The sequence below is a fragment of the Hemiscyllium ocellatum genome, chromosome 22, assembly GCF_020745735.1.
Source record: "Hemiscyllium ocellatum isolate sHemOce1 chromosome 22, sHemOce1.pat.X.cur, whole genome shotgun sequence".
Lineage (NCBI taxonomy): Eukaryota > Metazoa > Chordata > Chondrichthyes > Orectolobiformes > Hemiscylliidae > Hemiscyllium > Hemiscyllium ocellatum.
The window spans coordinates 17,985,791-17,991,790 of record NC_083422.1 but is presented as its reverse complement, the minus strand read 5'-3'; positions in this window follow the sequence as shown (position 1 = coordinate 17,991,790).

Here is a 6,000-nt window from a genome sequence, read left to right as displayed (position 1 = left end):
TTCTCAGAGCTGATGAAAGGCCACTGACTGAAATATTAACTCTGTTTTACTCTCACACAGATGCTGCTTGACCTGCTGAGTGTTTCCATCATTTTGTGTTTTTTGTTTCACATTTCCAGCATTTACAATATTTTGCCACTTTACACCTGTCTCATCACTCACATTCAGAAATGAACAGTAAACATTGTGATCTGGCTGTGGATGTGATACAGGGCAGAGTTCAACAAAAATGATCAACAATCTACTGGTCCTGTCTACAATCACATTCTTAATTGTAGTTCCAGCATTATGGTGTCTGATCTACTTCTCTGACAAAGTTGTATTCTACCATTCCTGGAAAGTGCTTCCTCAATAAAATGAGACTGAGCAATGGATGATTGACATGGGTTCCTGGAAACCTTAAACATCTCAGCAGACTCTAGACATAGCAAAGCAGGTGTCCCAGTGGAACCAGCTGCTGATGATCTTTCCCTTGGAGTGGCTAGAGGTTCAGGCCTGAAGTTCTGCCATGTCCATTGGAGGGTGTTATAAAGGGATTGCCAGGTTGCCATTCTATGAAGAGGCACTCATAGTGCCATTAGTGATCACTTCTTTAGCATTCAATCTACTAAAGGCAACAGGGAATCTCAATCAAAAAAAAATTGAAAAAGTATAACATAAATTTCTCATTTCAATTAAAAAATGAATATAATCATTATAGAAAGTCAGAGGAAATGAATAACAATCCTCAAAATGCCTGAAAGCATTAAAGGATGGTGACATTTGTGATTCATTTTAATCTGATTGAAAAGTCTATAACGATGATTGCTTTTGAAAAATTATTCCAGATATTTCACAGCTGAATTAGAATTAACTTTTGTTATTTCACTTCATCACATTGATGTTTTATAGTGGAATCTTGCAACACTCTCATCTAAAAATTATATATGACAGTCAGTACAGTTAAGGCAAACACTCTTATTTTCTTAAGAAAGAGTGCGTATGGCACATTTGAGTGGCATTTGTAGAGGAGAAATAAAGGAGTTTTCAAACACGGCCTGGCTATTTATAAACAACTAATAGTGGAAAAATATTCCTAAATTATGCAGCTATTTTCTGACGCTGAGGTTACTAACAAGAAGTAGAAAAGTGAAAAACTTTTTTTTATTTTTAAGTAGTCACACATTTGAAGGAAAGCAAAATCATTTTATTTATTATCATACATTGAAATGACAATGAAAATTATAGTCTTGAAATTGTATTGAGCAAAGCTACTGTCAACTTAGTTAATGTATTCATCTGCAATGTGTCCTATTTTAACTTGGCTGTGAATACATTTTAAAGTTCAATATAAAATACAAATTGTTTGAGATCTGATGTTTTTGAATTTCTGTTAATAGCATTTTGAGTTTTTCTATATGACGGACATTGATTGCAACAGATAACAGTGACAATGGAACATGTTCATAATCTTATACTGTTTCTATATTGAGGTCTTTTATAGCTAGTTTCAATGTGTCTGGATATCAGTTATTGCCACTTGTACAATATGAACTCAACTTTCTTAGCTGGTCAAAATGCTGCCCTCCAGGTGATCAGTGCACATGTTGAGGGTCTTCCCAGCAGGAGTATGAACGCTGGAGTCAAGTGTGATGCATTTGACTCTGATGGTATTGGCACTGCCACTCTGCTGACCTCAGTCTTTGGCACTCTGTACAATTACAATGACAAATTTCCACATAGAAGTTGAACTCATCAATATGACATCATGCAGCATCTGACTTCCTATCTATTCAATGGTTTATTAGAACTTCCAAAGGCATAACATGATTAACACGGTCCGCTAGCTAGTTGAGAATCTTATCTTCCTGGTTCAGCAACCATTCAACATATCATCTGGAACCATTTCCAGAAATCTATCTCTTGACATTGGATACAAATACCTTATATTATCTTGAACTTCCATATTCTAGTCAATGTTTCTCAAATTAATGGCATTCTTTATATTGTATTGAACAGATTTTTCTCTTTGCTTCTTATAATATTGCCTATATGCTTCCAATATTAAACCCTGTAAGTATTCCTCTGTTTTTTTCAACAAAGGTAAAATATGGAAATCAAGGGATTATGAACCTAGTTATCTAGTTACCATGGTCAGGAAATTACTAGAACCTATAGTTAGAATAGGATATCTGACAGGTTGAGAATTTTCAGTTGATTAGAGAAAGCCAGCATTGATTTGTAAAGGAAATGTTATACATAATAAATCTGATTGAATTTTTAGAACAAGTGACTGAAATATCAGACAAAGGAATGTTTTTGGATGTTAGACATATGGACTCCCAGAAGGCATTTGATAAATTTCTTGATAAGAAACTAATAGCAAAAATTGAAGTTCATTGAATTGGTTAAGAAATTGGCTGAGGGGAAGAAGTAAGTAATAATGGCAGGTACTGAAATTGGTAGGATGACTACTGGTGTCCCACAGGCATCTATCTTGGGGCTTTCAACATTCACTATGCTAGTTTATTACTGAATCGATGGGTTAGAAAACCATATATATTTAAAGTTTTCCATGACATAAAGCTTAATAAACAACATTTCCCAAAGCTTTGTTCCACAACTGGAAAGTGCTGGCACACGCTATAAATAAACCAGCCCCTTTAATTTACTGGTGGTGTGAGGCTGCATAAAAGATTTAATGGAATGGCATATTTAAAGAAATTGGCCCCAGAATCCAACAAATTTGGGGAGTGTGCAGATTGTAAGCAGGCAGCTTGAAATGTAAACTTGTAAAGAGATATCATTAGATTGGGTGAATGGGCATAACTGCAACAAATGGATTGAAATGTAAGAAAATGCCACGTAATCCACTTTGGACCTCAAAATGATAGAAGATTTTTTATAAAGGTGAAATGTTGTAAAAAAAACTGGAGGGTCAAAGAGACCTGGTGTTTAGGTACACTGATCATTGCAATGTCTTAAATAGGTACGGAAAGTAATTAGAATACATTGCGTGCAAATAATCCTACAGCTGAGTAAAGTCATGTTTAACCACATCTAAATTACTGTGAGCAGTTCTGACAATGCACTGTGATTTAAGGTGTGTGATTTATATATACTTACTCATTTGTTTGTGAGTTTGGATTTTTCAGTTTTGAACTAGTAATGTCTGGGTTTTTGGTGTGTCTGATGGGTGTAATGATTAACTTGTAAATATTTCTGTAGCCATTGTGGTTTACATTGAAAGAAAGACTTTCTAGAGAGTCATGAGTTCGTGCTTACTTTGGGAGAATTTTACAAAGGAAAAAAGTAAATAATTGTGCATTAGCTCCAGTTTAGAAGATCAGGGTTTGATTTTTATTTTGACTGGGAAAAACACCAAATGCTGGAAAAGCAAAGTGTTTTCTTCAACCTCGATGACGTCCAACATCTAGGCTTCTCAAGTTATAAAACAGTGTTGCTGATTAAGGCTCCTAATTTTAAGTTTCAAGGAAGAGAAAAGCTACTATTTCTATGGCAACTCTCAAGACCCTAGATAGCTCAAAGTATTTTACAGCTAATGGAGAACCTTTGAAATATTACAGTGCAGAAAACATGGCAACCAATTTTTAACAGAGCTAGTTCCTTCAAAGAACAATGTGACAATGCCGGGACAACTTGATTTTGTGGTGTGGATTAAAAGATAAATATTTGAGTCAAAAAGCAATGGATAATTCTCCAGTTTCAAAATATTACCAAGGGCTGTTCTACATTCACTTTGGGGGGATACTGAGCCTCAGTTTAATGCCTCATCTAAAATCTTAACTAATATTTAACTGGGGGAAGTTGAAGGTTGTACCAGACACTGTGGCTCAGTGGTTAGCACTGCTGCCTCACGGCACCAGGGACCCAAGTTCAATTCCAACCTCGGGCAATTGTCTGTGTTGAGTCTACATATTCTCTGCATTGATTTCCTCTATGCTGTGATTTCCTCCCTTAGTTCAAAGGTGTGCAGGTTAGGTGGATTAGTCAAGCTAAATTGCATATTGTGTCCAGGAATGTGTAGCTTTGATGGGAAATACAGGGATGGGCTGAGTCTGGGTGGGATGCTCTTCGGAAATTTGGTGTGGACTTGTTGCGCCGAATGGCCTGTTTTCACACTGTAGGGATTCTACAATGTTACAGAAATTGTCTGATAGCACTCAGACGCAATGGAGGAAGTGGAAAGAGGTGGTTGGGATGTAGAGCTGAGTGTCATCAGTGTGCATGCGAAGCTTTGCCTCCATTGGTTCAGATAATGTCACCGGTTTGTGGGTGAGGAAGCAGCCATGCTTCGATGTCCTGCTTTGGCAGGAAGATAATCCAATGCTGCAGATTTTCAGGCTATTCCTTGATTGATAAGAGTGTAAATAAGAGAGAGCAGTCCAACTGAGCTGGACAATGAAGGGGTGTTGAAGAAGGAGATGTGATGGTCATCAACCAAGGCTGCCATGAGGTTGAGGACAGCAACCTGATGAAGGGCTTATGCTCGAAACGTCGAATTCTCTATTCCTGAGATGCTGCCTGGCCTGCTGTGCTTTGACCAGCAACACATTTGCAGATGAGGTTGAGGACAGCAAGAATGAAAAGTGCTTAGCAGTCACAATCACAGAGGATGCCACTTCTCATTTTGATAAATTACCTTCAGAATTCTACTAACTATATTTTAAAATATATAATTTTCTGTGACATTATTTATGTAGAATGCAGTCATTTTCTTAATAACAGCTGAACTGCCCACATTTGCTAGATCTATAAAAAGATATAACTTGTTGGATTAGTAACTTGAAGAAGTAAATTTTAATTTTAGACATTGGTGTAATGTGTGCAACATTTGCTCAGCTGCTTGTTAAACACTTTGCTTGATTTGAATTTCTTATTGAAAGCTTGCACATATAAACAAAAACTAGATTGAAATTGTACTTAAAAACCTGACTAAAGATGATTTTTAACAAATATAAAGTATAAAATTCTTAACTCTGTATATAATTTTTGAATTAGAGAAAATAAATCTGTAATTGATATTTAAAGTTAATACCAATTATTGCATCAATGGCTTTTATTTGTACTGAACTCTGTACATGTGGCCTAGGTAAAATTCAAACTGTCTTCACTAGTTAACTGTTTTATCGATGATGCTTGTACTATAATAATACTCAGCAGGAGCTGTCTTAAAAAAACAAAGAATGTTTTGATGAAGTTAGTAAAAGCCTCATTTTCACAAAAATTGGAAAATGTAAATTGGATAAAGCTCCCACCACACAATCCTTGGTGTTCTGATATGTTAGACACTCATCAATGAATGAATTGAATAAATTATGACATAAGAATTAGGGTGACATCTCAAACACATGGAATGGCATTTCACTGACAGCTTCTATAAATGCCAGGACTGGATCTGAAACAGAACTGGCTGGATTATTGTGGTGCATGGAATACTTTCACACTTAATATTCAATTTAGACGTGTGCAGCCTTTAGTATAATACTTGTGACCTAACTGTCTGTTTATACCTGGAAGATCTGAGAGAATCATAAGGTTAACCTTATGTAAATAACCACCAAATGAGATTCAAACAATTCTGCTGGATGTTAAAACTTAAAATAGAATGTGACCTTCTCTGACCCTGTCGGGTGGGTTAGGAGCTAAAATCGGAATAAAGCACATCAATGAATTAACACTTTTGAGCAAATTTTCTAGCAGTGGGGTCAACGTGAAAGAGGCTACCTGCCCAAAAGTGTGGGCAGCAAGTTATTACCAATTAATAGACCAAGTAGGGAATTGGTGATGGCACTCAATGGCAGATGGACCCCAAACGGATGCTGGACCCCAGAATAAAACTGGAGATACCCTCCTTGTAATGCCAAAGGACTATTAATGTTTCTTGTCACTGATCCTAGAATGGACAGCTGGGATATGATAGCCAAGCTTTGTACGTAGCTATTCTATGTATGAGTTTTGTAGTGTAGAAGCCCACTTTGACAACCAGCAGAATCAGAT